The sequence below is a fragment of the Agelaius tricolor genome, unplaced genomic scaffold (genome assembly GCF_023055355.1).
Source record: "Agelaius tricolor isolate 1412-34295 unplaced genomic scaffold, bAgeTri1.0.p SCAF_17, whole genome shotgun sequence".
Lineage (NCBI taxonomy): Eukaryota > Metazoa > Chordata > Aves > Passeriformes > Icteridae > Agelaius > Agelaius tricolor.
The window spans coordinates 3,695,677-3,717,789 of NW_027269277.1; positions in this window are offsets into that span (position 1 = coordinate 3,695,677).

Consider the following 22,113-nt stretch of genomic DNA (forward strand, 5'->3'; position numbering starts at 1 on the left):
GCCTTTCTCAAGCACAGTGCAATCAAACTCTGTGTGCTGAAGGATTTGTGATGATACAAAACTTTGATTTACTGAGGAGATCAGCTATTTATTATAACCTTTACATTTAAGAAATCTATGGTTCGTAACAATCCAAATTTTGAAAATGTAAATTTTAAGAAATCCTCTCTTATTTACTCATATTTTCCTATTATTCTGCTCAAGTTCAGTCTTTGCTTGCTATTTTTGATAGTATAGTAAAAATATTTGGTGAAAAAGACAGTCTGAAAGTACACAAAAGATGGTAGAAGAAACTTCCACATCCAGTAGAAATGGCTGCACATGTGGTTCATATTGGGCTTTTATATCTACTTTAGAAAGATTGGTTGGTTTTTGTTTTTTGGGTTTTTTTCCTAAGCTTCTGAGAGTCACTGATTCTGTGCAGTTACAGACAAGAAAACACAACCAGGGGATGATCCAATATCCAGTGCTTTGCTGGAGATTCCTTCTCTTCATTCAGGGCTTCCACAGCCTTTACCTTAAACTCCCACCCAAAGCTTTTTGTTTCCTCAAAGCCCAGCATTAAAATCTGCAGCTGTTTCTTCTTGCTGAATCTCCCAGGAAGGGTTGTTTATAGGATTATGGTTCATGGTCCTTGTGCTGTGCTTCAAGCATTTATCACTGGGTCCCAATAAAGGGAAAAGGATGAGGCAGGGAACTCCTAAAAGGGATTTCTGGATTTCTGTTGTGTGCTCCAATTATTGCTGGAAGGCTGGGAAGGAAAAGGTAGAGCTGGAACCAAAAAAATAACGTCCAGAACTCGTGGAGGTTTTTTTGAACTTGAATTTGTGATTTATTTTTTATTTTTTTTGATTTTGTGGTTGCTATGCAATTAACAGAGACACTCAAAAGTTCAATGATTTTTAATTGTGTACAGTTCTCAGTGCCTGTGCAGAGAATCACTGTGCATTCACAGAGAAACCAGAATAGCTCAGAAAGCAGGGTAATGATTTCTCCATAGTGCTTCCCAAGGAGAACAGATTTCAGACTTACAAATTAGAAATTATCTTCTGGATTGCCTACTGAATATGAAATAAACTGGTCTTAAACCTTTCAGGTCACAAAAATCACCATGATTACAGCCCTTACCAACTGAGTGCATGTTTGGCAAATTAGTTATTGGTGAAATTTGACTAAAATTAGCATCAAATCCTGACAGATCCAGTATAAAGGGAAAGCTGCTTCTCAGGAAGGTCCTCACATGCCAACTGCATTTCATCTGCAAGTTCTGCACTTCATGGTTAAGGCTTGGTCCATGGTGCAGTGCAGCTTCAATAACTTGGGTTCCCTGTAGGGCTGATCTGGATTTACCAGAGGTAAAATCTGTAAATCTGGTGGGTCCCACAGAACTCCTGCTGCTGGCCATGGCACCAACACCACTGACTTTGCACCAATTGTGCAAAAGGAGATTTTAGTTATTTTAAAGACTTTTTTATCTCAGGGTGCTAAAAGAGAAAGTAGGGAAATCCAGTCCATTATACAATACTGCAAGGTGATTTGATGTGATAAAGGAAAACAGGAAAAGAGTTGTAGGCAGGGAGATTTTCTGCTTAGGTACAGGGGCACAGGAAGGGGGCTAAGCATTTGAGATTAAGAGAATTCAAGATTGTTGAAAATTATAGTATTAATTTCCTGCTCCTAAAATTCTCTGAGATTCTTGCCACAGAGCCCTCTAGCAGAAATTGTCTGGAATAAGTAATTATCTGTTTATCCCTTGTTAACAAAATATGCATTTAAATAATTAGACACTGTCTCAAAAGAAAATACAGACACCAGATATCAGTTAAATTTGTTTGAGGGAAAAGCAAGATGATACAAAAGCGAGAGGATACAAAGCAAGAGACTATTGCAAGCATTACATTTTCTAGATATTCCTACTGCTAGAATTTCAGAGAACTTAGAGCTTTGTTATCAGAAGAGGATGTGATGAACCGAAGAGTTGGCACACATATATCAGAGATAAATAAAGCTGGGTTCCCATGTTTTATTGTCACTGAAACCATATGTAAATCTGTACAGGGGAGCAGGAGATACTTTCCTGGACAGTTTATCCCCTTTTACTATGGCTGTTCTCTCCAAGTGAGAGTGAGTTATGGTGTAACCAGGGGATTTCAGCTGAAAGCATGAAGTCACTGTGTAAGTAAAGCACATTAAAGTTCTTCATGGTGTAAGGGCAAGCAGCAATCCCCAAAGAGTGCTTCCACAGAACTGCAGCATCCATTACTTTACAGCAGTCTCACTTCCATAAAATCAGATTCATAAAGTGAAATGTCATTTCTTTAGGTAATTCTTTTAAAATATATTTTAAAAGACTCAACTCTTAACAAGTCGTACTTTGAGCATAATTAGCAAGTAACCTTATTTAGCACCTGACTACTGCAGACCTGCTGCATTAAATCCAGGCTGGATATGTGATTTTCTGGCACCAAAAGTGGAAATGTAGGGCTTGCATAGCCATCAAATGTAGGGGCTGAGGGAAATCTCATCAGTCACTAATGCCTGAACTCTTAGAGTCCAATGGAGACCTCAATATTTTCCAAATGTTTGCAAAACTCCTCACAGGTTGCGCCACAGCCAACCTGCAGATCCTGTAGAAAAGATGGAGCTGGAAATGAAAAGCATCTCAGAATGATTGGGTGGATACATTTCTGGAGGGAGTCTTTGTTATCATGCTTAAAACAATTGTTCTTTTTCATCTGGGTCATATATTAACCAAAGCACGGTGAAACTATTAAATCAGGCATTTACTAAAAGGCCCTCAGAATTAGTTTAAAAATTGAGTAATTAGACCCATGCTGCTCTGGCATTACTTTTGTGATATTGCTTCCCACTGCAGCCCAGTTTCACTGCAGCACTTTCATTAGCTGCTCCATGGAAATTAGCTGGGAAAGAATGCCGTATGTTTTCAATTATATTTTAATAGTAAGGAGCAAGTTATTTTCTTCCAGACCCTAAGAGTTAGCAGTAGAATGTGTAGCGTGCATAAAATCAGCTTTGCAATCATTTTCATCTGCAGAAGATTGGTTTGCAATAATTTATCTTTGTGAAGGGCTTATAATCAACTGGAATTTAGATTTACATGAGATTGGAGTTATTTTAAACAATACCTGTACTACAAATTAAGGCCTAGCACCTTTTGATGAGCACTATTAGGTGGATTCTGTGACTTGAATGGAAGTTGCAAAAAGAGTCTAATGAGAAAGGTACTATAAAACCAAATTAACTGATGTTAATGACTGACAGAAGCTAAAAGAGCTTCCATCTCACATCCCTTTACTTTGGTACCACATGAAGTACTGAAAAATGTAGCAGTTAAATTGTGTTAATGTTGAAATTTAAAAAGAATAAAGGTAATAAAAAAGCCTAAGGAAAAATAACTAAATACCAGAAATACTTGTGAATATACTGCTGTCTAAGGGGGGTTAAATAAAGAAAATGAAATTATACTGCAGGTCAGAAATAGTGACTAGTTTCTCTGAATTTTCTTTATTTATATGCACTGAGTACCTGTTTTGTGGATTTTCTTGATTAGATTGTGGATTTTTCCATTTCTAATGTGATTTACTCTCAGTGAATACATAGAACTTTGAATCATTGCTCCATTCCTTTTCTATATCCAGCCTGTTTGCAGTACAGGAGCTGGATGAGGTTTGGAGTCAGACAACAACTGACAAACAGTTCTCATCCAGCCTATGTCTGCATTAATCTTGATAGATCTCTAACACTTCCCAGTGAGCTCATGAAATTCACTGCCAGCACTGGAATGCACAAGATCCCTACAAGGAGGGGGTGGCAGCTGAGCCTGTAAAATTTGGTACCATTTCATGCACAGGTTCCCATCCTGCAGCTGCCTCAGCTTCCACGTGGTCACATATTTTCATTGCTGACACAACAAACACAAGGATCAGTGAAGCTCTCAAATTTACATGTTGCTTTTAACACAGCACTCCCCTTCTAAAGTCACTGGATTATTTTCTATTTTTCTATATAGCACAAATGCAGTTGGGTATCAGAAAGGGTTCCCTGGATAACTGAGGGGAACCACCTTTGTGCCACCTCATTTCCCACAGTTATCACCTCTTGTTTCCCAATTCCTCTACATTAGCAATTTCTGTAATCCTTTCCAGCAGGCAGCTTCAAAAGATTAGAAATGGTTTTTTCACTTTAAAGTAGTCAAATGGAAATATTGCCATTTCAAATGAATTCTGTATTCTCTGTCCAGGAACTGTTTTGTACCACTTGAGTTGATGGTGGAGAGTGGTTGCTGTGATTATCCCACAGCTAACAAAAGGAAAAAAAGAGAGAAAATTGCAGCATTCACTCAGGAGGAATCCCTGTAACATTTAGGGACATGCAGCCACCTTTTACTTCACTTTGTGTCAAAACTCGAGGAGGTAATAAATGCCAGCATTTGAGTAAAGTTGACAGATTCCAAATTTTGGTGGCACTGACGCAGAGCACACAAAGAGCATCACCCCAGTGCTTGTGGGCAAACAGCATCCCCAGCAAAATTCTGTGGGAATGGCAGAGTTTAACAGCTGCAGCATCAGAAAAATCAAAGATGATATTTTTTGTAACCTGAAGAAATATTAAATGTCAAAAAAGAAATATTAGATTGGTCATTCAGTGGAGATAGGAATCTGGTTGTTTTAAGAGGAAGGTAACAAGGCTCGCTTGCTCATAATATAAGTGGGCAAAATATTCTGATTTCAGGACAAAAAGAAATAAATTCAAGTAGTACAGAGCTTTAAAACTGAAGAGACTGACAAATAACATTTCACTTTTGAATTCTTTTTGATAACTTCAGTGGTTTGGGAGTTACCTGGGAAGGTCTTACAGCTGCCAAATATTCTCACTTTCACTTTGAGAGACGTGGTGGAGTAATGCCCAACTATCTTAGATTAAGAAAAATGTTTAAAAACATTTTTAAAAACTGGTTTTACAGTGGCAAAATTAAAATATAGATGTTCATTTGCAGGTGTGCATGCTTAAACAGACACTAATATCATAATTAAAAATAATGTCTTATCGTTTCTATTCTACAGTAGCTGTTGCTACTGGACAAATCATTACTGTGGATTTGTATTTTGAAAAACGACATGTGATTATTATGAATGTGCTTGCTGTAAATTTGCCTTTCTTGCATGGCTTTATCAGAGAAACAAAGGCACATTTGGGTTTTTCCTGCTACCCCATAACCTTCTGCTCCTGGATTTGTGAGCTTCTTGGAGTCCACCACCCCACAGTGGCACAAAACTCAAATAGTGTTGAGCTCTCATAAGAACAGCTTTATAACCTATCCCACCTCTACTTTTAAAATCATCTGTAAAATAAACAGATATTAAAGAATTTGATTCTCTCATCATGCAGTAACTTCCTTAGAGGGAATGTCATTCCCTAAAGTTATCCAAAGTGAATATCTGCAAAAGAAGGATGTGCTGAAATTTTAGGGATGGAAAAAGATGATTACTGATAATACCCTTGTCTGGTTGCCTGTCAACACACAAGCAGTTCATCAGAAACCTGCCAGGGTTTTGTTACATCTCACTGTAAATAACTCAATGAATCATTTTCCCTCATGGACTGCTAAGGAAGAATTCCACCCTACAGGGAGTTGAATATTCTCTTTTTGTTTAATGTCATTCAATGCATGAACTACAGGTTGTAAATATTTCTCAGCATTTTGTATTTTCATTTACAATGGTCTTTACTGCTCTCACTGTTGCCTTTTTTTTTTTTTTCCCCAGTTCTTCCCAGTGTAGAGTTTGGGGTTTTTCTTTAATTTGTACAATTCTTAGTTGTTTAAATATATCATACACATTTCCTTTAAAAGTATTGAAAAAAATTCCACCCCAACCATTCTCTGTAAGCACTGACATTATAATCAATTCTCTCAAGGCTGTTAATCAGAGTAGAAGTGCAGACTTGTGTTCATTTTCATGTATATGTGGGAAAATGGGGATGCTTGGAAGAAATTTGAAGAATTCATGAAATGTCACTGATTTGGCCCCTTCTGAGGGACATTCCTTTCCTTTCATTTTCTTATTACATAGTAATAAATGATGCTTAAAGAGCTCAGCCCTGATAATAGAAGTAGTTTGGGGAAAGTTTTAGTGAAACTGAGTTTTTTCAGACCATGGCATTAAAGTTTCTCTAACTGTGCAAGAATCTGTTTGCAGACAAAAGAAATGGAACTGCAGCAGAAGGGCAAACCTGAAACTTTTGTGTGTGTATCAGCTTTATTGCATGAACCATCTGAGAACAATTACAGTGATGGGTCAGGTTTAGATGTTACATCCTGAAAGACATCAAAATGCTCTTTTAGGATCATTTTGTGGCAATGTAAAGGTGTCTTGCCTTTAGGGATTCTTGTTTATGTTTGTGAGCACGTGTATCATACCTCTATTTGTGTATAGAGGCATAATTCAGCAAAGAGTTTTATTTTAAATTTGAACAGTTCTGCAGTCATCACTTCCTGTGGAAGTGAATGATGAACTGTAAGTCTGACAGTAAAGCTTCTTTATTTCATGATTGCAATGAATATTTGCAGGTAATTCTGTGTAAGTGAGATCTGGGGCTCTTTGAAACTTTGGAAATGTTGCTTTTTAAGTAAAAACTGTATGAGGGCACTGCTTGTGTGGTTGCACAGTGCCTGGCTGAGCCCGCCAGGTGTTCCAGCTCAGAGCAGGTTTTGCTGCCGTGTTCCTTACAGTGAAGCCTTAGCAGATTTTGCTGTGAGTGACAGGGACAATGGATGGGCTCTGCTCCCACTCCCACGGGGAGAGCACAGAGGTGCCTGCAGGTATTGGATCCCTCTGCAGCTCTCTGACAGATGCCCTGACAAACACTGGGGAGCTCTGGAAGCTCATTTGATTTTATCTCCACTTACATCTCGCCCTGATCCACCTAGGCAGCACTTATTTAATTCAAGAGCCAATTTTTCCTTGATTTTGGGAAAAGCTGTGTGCTCTTTAGCTGATTCTGGGATGGATGGTGACAGAGCTTTGCTTTTGCTCCAGTCCCACCAAATCCATCAGTTCCTCCACAATTGCTGTAGTCCAAATGAAGAACAGAAAATTGGTTTTGTTTCTCTCACTGTTCCTTGGTATTGAAACAGGAATGATTTATGAACTGCAGGGTGGAACACTGTGGAGCAAATACCTGCAGGAAAGTCCTTTGGGTGCTGCTGTGGTTGTTCCTCTGGCCAAGGCAAGGCTGGTGCTGCCCCATCCTGCCAATGCTTAACTCTGGCTGAACCAAACTAACAGTGGTATTGCCCTTTTTAAATCATTATTCCTGCATTAAATGCCATAAATAAATAACAAACTGATTAATCAGGAGTCTTGAAAGTGAAGGCTTTTTGATTCAATAGAATTGCAATGTAAATATTAGACCAAAGAACATGAAAATTAATATTTGATGGAAGACAATAAAATACACCTTTCTCTCCAACTTTAAACGAATTGAACAAAGACAGCAATTGCAATAAGAAGAACAAAGCAGAAAGGATCCTGGTATCAGATAAAAGATCTGAAGTCTCAGGAAAAACAAAAGCTGTCATTTTATCACAGTTGCCATCTTTTTATCAACTATTTCAGTATTTTAGCTTATGCCACCATCTACTGGTCACCAGCTCAAAGTGTTCAGCTCTCCCTCCAGTGCATTCCCAAGGTTTTCACACAGATGTCTGCTCTTGACCTGAGCTTTAGGAATAGATTTTTTTTTAAATGCCTTTTTGTATTGGCATAAAACTGAAAATTGGATAGAGTGGTAAAAATTGCTTCTTGATTAGAAACATGATTTTGAAAACTTCAGCAATTCCTATTTCTGTGTGCAGTGTGGGAGCTGGTGAGAGTCACCTGTTGCTAGAATCTTTAGTGGAAATGTTAAAATTTAATTAATGTCTTGCATGTGTATTGAAGGTTAGCATGGTACTTGCTTCATTTGTAATCCATAGGATTTTTCTCCTTTGGCACGATTTAATGTATTGCATGTGCCACATCTAAAGAACGGGGTTCTGGTGTTAACAATCTATTTTACCCTCACCTTCTGCTTTTTCAATAAGCTGAAACAGAGAAATGCCAAAACATGGATCTTAAAATGTCAGGCCTTTAGATAAATTTCTGCAGAATTTACAATCCTTTACTGTGAATTTGGGGTCTTGGCAAGTGTTTTCACTCAGTGCCTGTGAGAAATTGGATGATACAGCACTGAGTTCTGCATGGCTGGGGGAGGAATTAGGTAATTCTGGTGATGTACGGATGTATTTCGTGTAAGCCATGAAGTTTACATACACACACCAAACAAACAGAAGAGATGAGATGTCCCTTCATCCTTTTGCCTGCTGGCCTAGAGATTTTCCCCAGCTCTGGCTGTTACTGGCTTTCCTTTTCCTTCCTCTCCCAGAGACAAACCTTCCTTTCCAGCAGGAGCAGCAGGAGCAGGTAATCAGCCTTCTGGAAAATCCACCACCAGAGTGAGGGAGGAATTGTGCAGGAATCTCCCTCCTGCCCTACCTGTGGTGGCTCCAGCATGACCAAAGGCTGTTCTTTGCCAGCCCCAGTCCTGGGTGCTGTTTCTGAGCACAGCCTGGGACATTTGTCCTGAAGGCCCCAAGTTTCAGCCCTGGGCTTGAGTTCCCTTCACCTGGGAGGATGTGAAACCCTTCCCAGCCCTCACTGAGTTCAAGAGTGGGTTAAATCCCCACCACTGACAAAACCACCTTCACTTCAGACGATCCCGGTGAACTTCAGCCAATAATTCATTAATGGAAATGGAAGCCTTTATTAGAGACTTTAATTTCCATGCAGCTATAACCACAAATGAGTGTGTGAGAGTCCATCCCTGACTGTGCCTGAGTGGCTCATCCACCTCCCATCCCCTGGCCTGTGCCCTGGCAATTTCTGAGGTGACAGCAGCACCCGAGCCGTGCCACACTCCCCATCGCAGTTTCTATAGTGATCACTTCAGGGCTTCCTGCTAATGGACACAGCCAATTAATTTCCTGTCTGTCCTTTTTGCCTTGCTTAGCTTTACTAATGCCAAAACTAAATGTCAAGTAGGAAAATCTGTTTTGTCCCTCCAGCTTAGAAACACTAGATAAGGATAAAATCTAAGCCAAGCATCGCGTCTCTGGAGGTTTCACATATGACTAATTGCAATTTGAAAGCGTATATGCGTTTAATTAAGCTCTACTTTTTACAGGCAGAACATAGTCAGGACTGCAGTGGTGAGCACCCTTAGGGTTGTCAGGCTGTGAATTCCACTCTAAAAATTTATCTGATATAGGTGAGTGGGGTGTATTTCCTCCTGGCTGTCTTTTCCAGGCTTTACCTGAGGGAGAAAATAATCTGGTGTCAGGTCTTTAAAAAGCTGGTGGATATCCCTGCAGTCACACCCCTCAGTGGCAATTTGTCCTGTGGTGAATCACAAAGGTCTGGCACCATAATGTCCAGTCCAGTAGAGCTCTGGGATTGTACAGCAGGAAATCGAGGCAGGCTAATGCTGAGGCAGATTTGTGGCTAAATTTGTGTTATTCCTTGTGAAAAGCGCTCCTGCCTCCTCTCTGTCACTGCAGCAGGCTGTGCATGCATCACTCTGACAGGTGCTCCTTACAGCAGCTTTCTGGAGCTGGGGCAGCCAGGTTGATGGGTAATTTGTGCTTGGAAGGCCAGGAAGCAGGATAATGGGAAAGGAGGTGATTTTGAGTGGTTCTGTCCAACAGTTCATTGATCTGCTGGTGTGGATTATGATACAACCCTTGCACAGGCACAAAGCTGCCAGCCCCACTTACACGGGTTTTTGTGGAAGAAAAACCCCGGTTCATGACTTGAAAATAATGTCTTGGTTTTTTAAACTTCCTTTCTAAGAAAATTCAGTAGTGATTGGCTGTGGGTTTTTTGAATCACTAGGCTAATTCCAAGAATTTTTTTTCTGAAAAAGTCATCAGGATATATTGAAAAAAAAAAGAACTCTGGTTCATTACTATGAATTTAAGCATTTAAGCATTCATTACGGTTACAATAATAGCAGAGAGATCACAGAGAACATGGAAATGGCATTAATGACCCTTAGCAGGAAACTGCTGTAAAGTTGATCAGGACCTGTGAGTGATTTGCATACAAGTGACAGTCAGTATGATGATAATTGTTCACTAGGAATTTTGGAATGAAATGAGTAGTATTCACACAATTAAAGCTTTAAGTGTGCAGTTGATTAAGGAGGATCAGTTTGCAAAGCCCTCCTGTTTAAAGCGATCAGGTTTGAGGAATGAAGTCTTTCATCAAATGATTAGTTGGATCATTTGGAATGGCAGCAGAGGTGGCTGGAATTTGCAGCTGAAAGCACTGAAATGCCTGAGAGGTTTAAAAGCTGATGGATACTCTCAGCCTTGCCTGGAGGCTTTGTGTCCATAACACCTTCCCTTGTGTCACCTTGGCCCCAGCCCAAGGAATCCTTGGTAAATACACCTGGCTCTCCTAAAGCTTCAGGAATTGATCCCCAGCCCTCAGGGCAGACAGCCAGGGCACCCTGCAGTTAAATATGGCCCCACAAGTGCCACCCTCACATCCCACCCCAGCACCAGCTGACAGCGCAGGAGACTTTCTCTCCTTTTATTGCCTTTACTAAAAGTGATCGGCTCGAGATTGGGAGGCCCAATGGGTCTGCAGTCTCCATTGTCTCTCCCAGGGTGACTCAGAGGAGGAATGCACAGCTTTGTCCACTCGGGGCAGAGCTGGGGATCCCATCCTTGTAGGAGCTTTGGGCATGACCCCGATATCACGTCTCCCTCCCTTTCTAGTTCTGGGCCTCGGTTTACGATGATTTTTGCACAGGGCGAGGGGCAACAAAGGTTTTCAGCATCTCTGCAGGCTCAGCATTGTGTTCTTCACATCCAGGCATCACTCTAATTTCTTAATTCTGCATTGGCTCGTTGTTTTTGGGGGCTTTTCAGTAAGTTTGACACTTCCCATGGCATGCTGGTCCCGAAGTTATTTTGCATCTTCTGATGCCCCTCCCCTCACTGTCTGGGAAGAGGAGCCCTTAGCTTAGCCCTAGCCAGGGCCTTTACTGATACAAAAAGAACCATTAACTTCAACCACTTGTGATTATCATAACAAACAGGTAGCGCTTCAGCAGCAACATTGCTCTGACTAGTTTTTGTAACTTTGTTCTCACAAAAAAAATTGGCAGATTTTTGTTTGTAACAGTTTCTATTTCCTTTTCCCTTTTAGGCTGGCACCCACACTGTCGTCCATTGTGAGTGGCCAGAAAAGGAGTCCATTTTCCATGGGGAAACCTAAATATTTGTAAACTTTGCTGGATTTCTCCTAAACTAAAGCTGCCAGCAATTAGGATCCCGCATTGTCTTAGAGCCCCAAATGCCACCTCTGGGGAAATGACTTCTCTTCCCATGGAAAATGACATCCTTTTGCTGCCACTCGCACTGGCTGACAGTGTGGTGCCAACCTAAAAATTTGCAAATTTTGCTGGATTTCCCCAAAACTAAAGCTGCCAGCGAGTAGGACCCTTCACTCCCTTACTGCTCGAAACGCCACCTATGAGCCTGCACCCAGACTTGGGAAAACAACTTCCCTCTTCCATTCTCAGGTCCCAGTATAGGCTGTGAATTAAAAATGCTACAGCTCAGAGGATGATCTTACATGTGGATCAATGTCTTTTACTGAGAGTGATTAATACTCAGAATGATTCTTGAAGAGAAAAATAGCAAATGCTTTCTGGGGTCTTTTCTACAGCTGTTTTTTTCCTTCTTTTCTTTTCTTTCATTGGCTGCCTCTGACATGAAGTGATTTAGCAAGTCAGGCACCTTGAAACACTGCTAATGAATTTCCAAACACACTGAGAGCTGATCAGGAGTGTGCTGTACACATAAAGAAACACCCATGGAGGTATTGTTCAGCCTTTCAAACAGCATTTTGGCTCCTGGGGAACCTCTAGGCAGAAGAAAAGCACAAAATGCTCAGAACCCCCAGAGAGGCTCCCAGCACGAAGGAAGGGATGGCTCAGGGAGCAGAGCCAGGATTTGCAGGGTTCCCATCCCGTGCCACCCGAGGCTCAGGTGTGCTCCAGCTCCCCGGGACCTGCAGCAGGTGGCAGGGCTTTGGTGCAGGTGTTCTGTCCCTCTCTGGAGCCCTTTGATTCACCTCTGTCCTTGCAGTTCTGCAAGGATGCCTTAATTAACCCTGGGTGTGGGCTTTAATAAATGAGAAGAAGTTGTTAGGCAGTCCTAGAGCCAGGCTTTAAGGATGCTCTTTCTATAAGAACTGAGTGCTGGAACAATTCATTATTATCTCCATCACCTGAAAAGTTTCAAAATGAAGATATAGGTTAATTTAAAATGTGAGCTTGCACTAATGAACATGAAAGCAAATAAAATGCTTTAACAGACTAGGTTTAAAACCTCTTTCACATCTCAGTTTAATTGCACTCACCTTACTGCAGGTAAAACTTAAATCTCCTCTCAGATTTCCAGTGTTCATAAGAGTCTTTTTCATATTTACTTCATAAAGTCTTAAATATTTTTCTGAAAAAGAAGTATCCTACAAGCAGAATCACCGTTCTGCAAAAGAAAAGCTTCAGAAATTGCTATGGAGGAGTCGCAGAGCATATTCTGGATAATGTAAGTGCAATGAATTCATCTCTCTCAAACTCTGGTGATCAGAAACTACTTTATTATGTCTAGGACATATAGTATGATGCATGTCAGAACAGAACATAAATTCCTTTGGCATAAAATTACAGGGTTTAATGAAAATAAGCTACAGATGGATGGAACTTGTCCTGAATCCTCTGTCAACCCCACACATTTCTGAGAATAGGTGGCAACAATAAATAGGGAGAAAAAGTGAAGATCTTTTACTCAATTTTACACGTCATTTGCTGTTCCTGTACCATTTTCCTTTTAAAAAATGGACATTTTCCAATGTCACATGCAGTGGTTTGGAGGAAAAGTTACTTTGGGAGTTGTTTGGGCTGTTCAAAGTGAGCAGCTTGGGCAATACTGGGCCCACTGAATCCACCAGCTCCCTTCTCAAAAACAGCTGCACACTTTTCTTCATGAGAATTGATCTAATTTAATTTCACTCATATTATTTATTACAAGATGCTCATGGAAACCTTGTGTTTCCTAAAGGAACTCAATAAAAAAAACTTTATTTTGTTACATAAAGAAAAATTTACCAATGAGGGAGAGCTCACAGAGAACCAGCAAGGCAAAATGAGTTCCTGGGGTCTGCCAGGAAGTTTTTGAGTACATGAAATAGATTTTGGTGCCTGTTAAATCTTGTTGTAATAGGACATATCTTAAGGCACTGTCACTCCTGTTGTAGCTTTAGTGTGATGGGCACCAACCAGTTCTGAGTGTGCTTGGGGTGTGTTCCTGACCAGGATTCCCTATTTTCAGGGCAGCTGATAGAACAGCATTATGTGGGAAGGAAAGCCAAAATTCTGACTTTGAGATGTCTGCATTTCCTCAGAGCCATACAACGGAGTGCACGTGAGAATATTCTCCCATCTAATGAGCACATTCAGGCTTCAGACAGAATGCAAGGGCTGAGGGCTCTAAGGCAGAGTTTGACAAAGAACCGAAATACATTTCCTTGCCTCTAATACCAGAAATTCAGAGTATTTTAAAACTGAAATAATCTCCACTTTTAACTGTTTAATTTCTTAAGGTAAGAATGTCAGGACATAATAAAAAGAAGGTGTTTTAGGGAAGTTCTGTTTTGATCTGGGTGGATGCTGATCCCATTTATTATGTCTTACTTTTCATAGAACTCCTTGAAACCTTTTCTGAAATTATATTTGTACTTCAACTCAGAATATTTTTATTCTTTTAAAAATTCCAGTAATGCCAACTTTATATCTGTATCAGTACATACTTCATGAATTTATTGAGCAGCCTTGTTGTTATGAACTGGAGATAAATCCTCTGCCATGTCTGTTTAGGGACATGTGAGCAATAATTAACGAAAACAAAACTGCTACTGACAGGTGGGCTTTGAGAAGCAATTTGGCAATAAATATAACTATAAACTTAAACTTCAAAATAAATATAAACTTCAATAGATATCTCACCATTGATTCATAAAGTCTTTGTGAGCAGCAAAAAATATTTGCATGAGCCCAAGAGGATTTTTACACCTTGGCATTGCCAGGTTGGAAAATACATTTACATATGACATTTATTTGAAGATTTAGAAAGCTGAGAAAGATGAAATATTCTTTTGGATTTTGTTTGCTTTCAGTTTGTTGATTAGATTTTCAGTTCTGTAGTACATGTTGGGGAGCAGAGGGAAGAAGGTTAAAGGTTTTTTATACATTAATTTTCTCACCATGTTCTCCTTCTTGAAATGGTGATGCAACTGCCATTTAGGGTTATATTTTCCTACTGAATTACCTTACTCTCAATGACCAGAGTTGGTTTTTTTTCTCTTGTTCCTCCTGTGTGATTTTGCAAGTGAATTAATTTGAAAGCTGAAAATCATAGTGATTTCCTTCAAGAAGTTTAATATATGGTCATTGGGGTTTAAAAAAATTAATAATCTTATGACTATTTGTTCATCTGAATATTTTCAAAGTACTTAATGAGTTAATGACATGTTTTAATCCATAGATTATGTTTACATATTGAATTTACAGCATAGAGCTCTTGGGTAGAAAATATTTCATGACACTCTTCTGATTTTGTTCATCAGAGTTGTTCAGAATGCCTGCCAATACCAAGATTTCTGGTACATTTATATTCCTGAGAGGAACAGTGTGACTGGATCATAGTTTCTCCCTTCATAGCAATTTCTGCACTGAAATTTAGAGCAGTGGATCGAGATTTGTTCCAGCAGAATTCTCGGTGTGCAGCTCAGCTGAGAACTGAAACTGGAATTTCCGAGCGCGGCCATTCCTTGCCGTGACTTTGCAGAAATCCACCCTGGATTGCTGGGGAAGCATCAGCCGGGCTCTGAGCTCCTGCCTGCATGGCATCTGTGCCAGGGGAAGGTCTGCATTAGCATCACTGAGCTCTGCTGAGTGCTAAGGTCAGCTGTGCATTTCAGACTTCAGCTGCAGAGGCAGAATTTTATTGCTTTCCACAGCCATGGTGCAGTGGAAAAGGTGCTTTATGGTGCCACAGACAATTAATTGAGGTGCATTACCTAGAAACTGAAAAGGTCACAACGTGGAACATAATTGACACCTCATAACCCCTATTAATGATTACAGAAATGCAAATTAGTACTTTTCAGTTTCCAACAAGTAGCATAATTCTTCTCCAGCTTTGAATTATGTGTCCATTTGCTTACAATCTTTACTCTTTAAAATGTTTAATTTACCTTTCCTCTTAAAGTAACCTGAGTCTACATTAAAAGTTATACTCTATATAAATTATACTATTCAGAAGAAGTCTATTAAGCTGCAATTATTTGTCTGTGCAATAGGCACGGAGAGAAAGAACTGATACAAATCACACATGTAATGCTTCAGCAACCTCCCTTCAAGGCTACAGCCTTTATGGGATTGCAGAAAAATGGTTTTTCCTTCCTCATGAAGACAAACTTGAGAATCTAAGGGATTTTAATGTACTAAAGAATAAATTATAGGTTTATTTAAAGGTGTTTTGTTGTTACTATTGTGTACAAAAGGAGTAATCTTAGCACAGAGGATGGGGAGTTGATAACTGAGAGTTAGCTACAGGATTTGCTCCAGTCTCTATGTCCAGTTATGTGTGGCCACTCACACACTCAGATCCTACTGATTTTACTGTAAATAATGGTGCAGTTTATTGGTATTTTCTGGTGATTCTGTTAAAGCATCACAGCACGACATCAAGGCGTGACATCACTGAGCTCTGAGATTTCCTTTCCTCCCAGGCTGTAACATTTTCTGTGTTGACCAAGACCACAGAAACATTCAGTGGAGTGCGAAAATTCTTCAAAAGATAATTTCATTTTAATTATTTAAATTTTGTTTTGGTGTAGCTGTACCTGAAATTGAAATCCTCTGACACAGTGTGAGATCTCAGTGCTTTCCTCCCTCTCTGTAAGAGCTCATTGCACCAGGTCTGCTGGAGCCACACTCGGCCTCAACAACCAGCAGTGCAGAGCAGATCCCCACTGGTGGCTGTGAAATAACCCCCAGCAGGTCCTGACCTTTCCAAATCTCACCTTGCAGGAGAATTTTACAGCAAGACCATTGATTCATCGGTTTTTCCCAGACGACTGGGATGTTGATTGATAAAGTCATTTGATGGAAGGATTTATTCCGAGGATGTCTAAAACTCATGGTCATGCCGGAAACAATTTATTGGTTTGAGTTTTAAAAATTGCACATTTATTAAATGGTGCAAAATCTTCACCTCAGTTGTTGATAAATAATGCAGAACCACCATGGCTCATTCCCCATTTGATTCATTGTGTTGCTTCCCCTCCTTATTTAAAAGTCATGAAAACTTTTCCTTTTGTCCCTTTTTTTTCTTCAAGAACACAAAAATTTCATGCTCGCACTACACAATGCAGGAGCTTGGTGGTGATGGACCCAACTAAAGAATTTCCATAAAATTTAAAGGTTTAGAACCCCTGCAGTTCCTACTGTCCTGTGGCACTAATATTTATTCTTTTCTCTTTCCAAAATAAAGGCTACTGAGGGCCTGTGTCAATTCCAGCCCTGAACATATATTAAAAAAAATAAATACCATGTTTATGTCACAGCAATATTTCTCCTACTGGCAGGCAACTGAAAATTAATTTCATTTAGTAAACCTGGCAGAGTGGATGTCAGTTTGAATTGAAACAGTTATATCATCAAGTTGCTGTCAGTCCAAATTAATGAATATGCAAAGAAAGGACCACTTTTTCTTAAAAATGTTGTGCATTTCAGTATCCTAATTAGCATATTGAATTTAATGTTAGTGTTAGTTTTGGAGTAAATGGTCACAGCTTCCATCTCCCAAAGACAGTACTTTCCTTTTTTAAGAGCTGTATGCATATTTTTTCTAGTAATATAATTTTCTGGTTTATCTGTTACTATTGAGACATAACTAGCTTTTAAACTTTAAAAATACCATAAAAGTAATGGATATCTAGTCAGAGATACACCACATCCATCCTTCTTTCCTCCTTTCCTCCTCCTCCTTTCCTCCTCCTTTCCTCCTCCTCCTTTCCTCCTCCTCCTTTCCTCCTCCTCCTTTCCTCCTCCTTTCCTCCTCCTTTCCTCCTTCTGTCCTCCTTCTTTCCTCCTGAAATGCTTCATCCCTATTTTGAATTTTCTATCCAATGCAAAGAATGATTTCTCTGAGGTTGAAATGCAGTTTTTTCATTTCCTTTGAGCTTTCAGACAAACTGTCTGCTGTTTGGGGTATTTTTTTTCAAGTCAAAATTAAATTAGTGATATTGTAACTCAATACCATATATAAAAATTGATTTGCTTTGTAAAAATAGCTTGGAGTGCCATTACAGCTGTACTGGCTAGACTGGGTGACTTTCTGAGCTTTCACCTGTGGCAGACTAAAAATAAAACCTTTCTGTACTGAAATTTGAGTCATGCAGGAGGCTCAGAGTGTAGGGGTTTTACACGTATAATGTGGAATATCACCCTTTGGTCTTTGATCCTCCTCAAATCATTTGTTTGCTGGTTTGTTCTTGTTTGATCCTGTTTGGTCCTTCACACTGGGAGCCTGAGTTTCAGTTTTCTCCTCCTCTTATCCTCTCACTTCTTATTTGAGAGAAGAGATTGATCCCCACCTGCCCACAAAGCTCCTTTAGCTCCCTCTGGAAAACTGAGAAATAAATTGTCTCAACATTCCTTATTTAACACTCCAGCAATGGGACCACATTGGAATGGGTGTCTGCTTCATTTTAAAATGAAGTTATTGTTTTATGAAGTGCATCTGGGCTTCTCATAGGTCATGAAACACAGAAAATAAAATCTGTTTATCATAAGGGTAAGGCATGGGCTGATGTATTTGATAGAACAGCTTGAACTCAGTTTATTTCACAGTTTATGACAGGAGCAAATGAGCTTTTAACAGTGGAGAAAAAAAAACTTTTAATACACTGCCCAGAAATTATATCTTAATTTGGAGATCAAATTTGCCCCTTAAAGCCCTGATTCTGTCAATACAAAGGTATAAAAAAAAGCTTTTAGCTGAAAAAGAAATTTTCAAAAAACAAGAGCTTGTTGCTTGCAATTATCAATCAATATCCCAACACAATTCTACAAAATTCTGTTTAAACATTTGCAAATGTCTGTTCTCAAATGAGAATTTGAGAGTAAAGCATGTAGCTCTGCATTTTAAAGAATGAAAACAATGAGCTATGTCAATAAGTCAGGGGACTATAAACCATTCAAGATAATGAGAATTATCAAATTGGTTTCCAAACAATATTCCCGAAACAACTCTAGCAAAAGTTTGCTTTCATCAGTAGCTACAGCACTTTTATGAGAAGATGCCAACATTGTGGTGAACTTTGCATTATATCAGTCTCTGGAGGGCTGAATAAACTCAACAATCCTAAGAGAATTATAAGGGTTTTATGATGACAACCTAGCGGAGAAAATACAAAAATAAAATTAAGTAAAAAAGGTTTGACCAGGAAAAAAAGAGAAGAAATACAAGGAGATACCAAACAACTATAATGTATGTAAAGTGAAGTTCACAGAGGTTGATTGTTAAAACTTAAGAAAATTACATTACATTTTAGATCTTGTTGGCCTTTTAACCTTTTTTAAAGGCCTTCAGCTCTTTATTGCTAAAGGAAATAAAAACCTCTTGGCATTTAATCACCATTAATTTTAACTCTGTTGCTATGTCTGCATGCTAGATAATTGAAACGTGAATTTGTATACAATTTTCATCTCTAAGTTACCAAGTGTAGAGTGAAACAGATTCCAAATAAAATGTTGCTTTCTCATCTGACAATTCTGTTGTTGGAAGGAAGAAAACAGGAAAGAATTCTGTAAGAAATGCTCTTGTATACACCTAGGGCTTCATTGCTCCTGCTTTGCTCCATGGCCCTTTTTACTTCCTGTAGTAAAGCACCAGATGAGATTTTTATATTGTATTTTATTGTATTTTAAGGATCAAATTAAGTCTGACAGGTTCCTCAGAGGAATTTCTTTTTAGGATTTTTTTTTCTCCTCCTCTGTAATGTCTCTTTTAGCTCCTGACCTCTTCTCTCCAGTCTCTCCCAGTTTCGCAGGACATTGTTAATGAAGTGTGTGCGATGTTGCTTGGGAAGAACATGCCACAGTGATTTCTCTCTGTTCTTGCAGCACGTTTGATTCCATCTAGCAGCTGCAGGCCTCTTTCCCCACAAAGGAATCTGATTACTGAGTGTGATTAAAATGAATTTTTCTTTATATGGCACACTGTTTTCCCCAAGTGAATCAGACAAGCACATGTTTTTCTGAGCTCGTGCAATACTTAAGGTTGTAAAGACACAATCATCACAAGACTTTTTATTTACTATTGTTCAGCACAAACAGTGTGGAGTGAAAGAAACTAATGAGGTCTTTGATAATCAATTCTTATCAGAGATGCCTTGGGCAGAATGGGGTTTTTCAATTATCATCAGTTGTTCTGTAGCTGTACATAGGCTTTTATTTTTTCATCTAGAAGTGCTGATTTTATCTTTATTTTAAGAAAGATTAGCCTACATTTGAATGCTTGAAATTAAAACTGTTCCCACTTGGACTGGTTTGGTGACAATTGGCATTATTTTCTCCTGCCTGATTTTACATGGGGGCACTGTCAGATAAAAGCTGAGCTTTGGGAGGGGAATCTCAAAGGCAGGAAAGCCTTTGGCATGCAGAGGCTTGGAGGATTTGGGGACAGGGTGTTTGTTTTCAAGAGCATAGGAGATGTTTTTTGTGAGAATAGGAGGGAGGTAATGCATAGAGGAGCCTCTAGGGAAATGATATTTCCAAGCTTTTTGGAAGAAAGCTCCTTTTCAGTGAGGAGGGGAGGCAGGGGAAGAGCCACTGAGGCTTGTTATGTAAAGAGCTGCATACAAATATTAGCTCTGGCTTTTAAAAGGGACCAGTTGGACACTTCAGAGTTTGGAAAGCTGAGGCAATAAATTTGAATTTTTGTCTCTCTTTCCACCTCTGCTGCTTGTGTCAGAGAAATAAAGAGGTTTTCTTATGGAGTTTCTTTTGCCCCATGGTTGTAATTATTGAGGAAATGTTTTTGAGGGGGGTAGATGTCCTGGAAAAACAAAAGCAAGCTTTGCCATGTAAAAGCAGTGGTTCACAACAGATTATTAATTTATTGTGGTGTTTTAACTTCTCTACAGAGCACAGCCAAATGTCTCTGAGCTCAGACTTACCTTGAGCTGACAGAGGGCAGTGAGGAATAGTTACCCCTCTAATCAAAAGTATAGCAAAGAAAAGGGTCAGTTTCAACTGCTCTAACACTTCACTTTCCCCAACATTTTTAAAATTATTGTTTGTAGTTAGAGCTGTCTTATAAACAATATAAAGCTGATTGTGAATTAGTCTCTATTTTCTGTGAGGAATAATTCATAAACTGTATTTTTTAATGTTTTGCTTCAGAACATCTTTCTGAATTCTGGAAGTAGTATGATTGAACTATCTATAAATTGAAGGTGACAGGGAGAACTACATATAAAAGCAAGTTCCAGCTCTGTGTTTAGAGAGGTGAGGTGAGACTGCTGAATCCTGGAAAAGTTGCATCCAATATCTGGAAACATTCGATATTCCCTGTTCCCTGCTGCCATGGAAGGATGAAGCCTTGCTTTATCCCCTATAAAAGAATTATCAGAACTGTATGAAGTTTCCTTATCTTTCATGTAAAGCACATTGTACTCACCTCTGGCTCTGTTTCATGGCTATCCTAGTATGGAAAATGGGGAAACAGGGCAAAAATTTTTTATATTTTTTTTATGGCTTTAACACCTATGGATGTGTCGTGTGCATTTTCTAAAGGGCAGAGCTGTGCAGTTTTACCCCACATCAGGAACTGCAGCTTAAAAATGTCTGGATGAAGTCAGGGGTGGGTGCTGTGGGTTTCCTGGCTGGTTGATGGGTAATGGGCCAAAATAGTCCCTTCTTTTCATCCTCCTGCCCTCATCCTTGGCTTTTCATCCCGAGCCTTTGCAGCCACAGAAATGGTTTCCATGATTGGAGCTCAGCGAAATCAAACATGAGCAACTTTTGATTTTCTTGTGCCAAACCCCAGGACAGGCAGCAGGGCAGCAGCACCAGCTGCTGCTTTGGGGATATTTACAGAAGGGGCTTTGTTGTAACTCAGTAACTTTGGTTCCAAACTTTCCTGAGGATCTCAGCAGTGCCTGTGTGTGCGGGGAGCGTGTCCGTGAGGCAGCTCCACTGAATGCAGGGGGCTCTGGAGAGTGTTAAAGAGTGGATTTATATTTCAAGGATAAATATTACTCCAAGGTAGCCTCGTGTTCTCTCAGTAAGAGCCAGGATTCTCCAAAAATTGTCACATAGCACCATCTTCTGAGCAGAGCCTGAATGGCAAACCAAGCCTGAGCTGAGCTCGAGCCTCGCTCAAATTCCCGGTGCTCAGGACTTTGCAAGGACCGGGGATAGGAAAAGTTTTATCCAATTTGCTGAGGAAGAGGAGTCATTGTTAAGAAACGGGTCTAAGAGTGTCATGTCTGCCCTGAGTGAAAAAATCATGGGCAAACATCAGGCAACTCTAAGGAATTTGACACTGAAATATCCTTTGTGGAAAATGTCTTATGTGTGACCCTGTCTGGGAAAAAATCTTGTGTCACTGCCTGGATTGAGTAAATCCTTACTAAGTTCCTATAAGCTCTGAATGGAGGCTGCTCATTCCTTGGTTTGTACAATTTGAAGACACCCAGAACTGATCAGTTGAGGTTGGGGTTTAGTGTAGCTGTGTTATGCAAGAATTAAAAAATTTATATTCTATCAGGAATAGAATTTATTTTTATTGTGACAGCTATAAATAGCTCTCAATGCTGCTTTCCTCCAAGAGTCACTGCTAAAGTTGTGGGAGGGACTTTTCTGGGCTCATGCTCTTGGCCTAAACATCTCCTACTAGACAGAGACAGG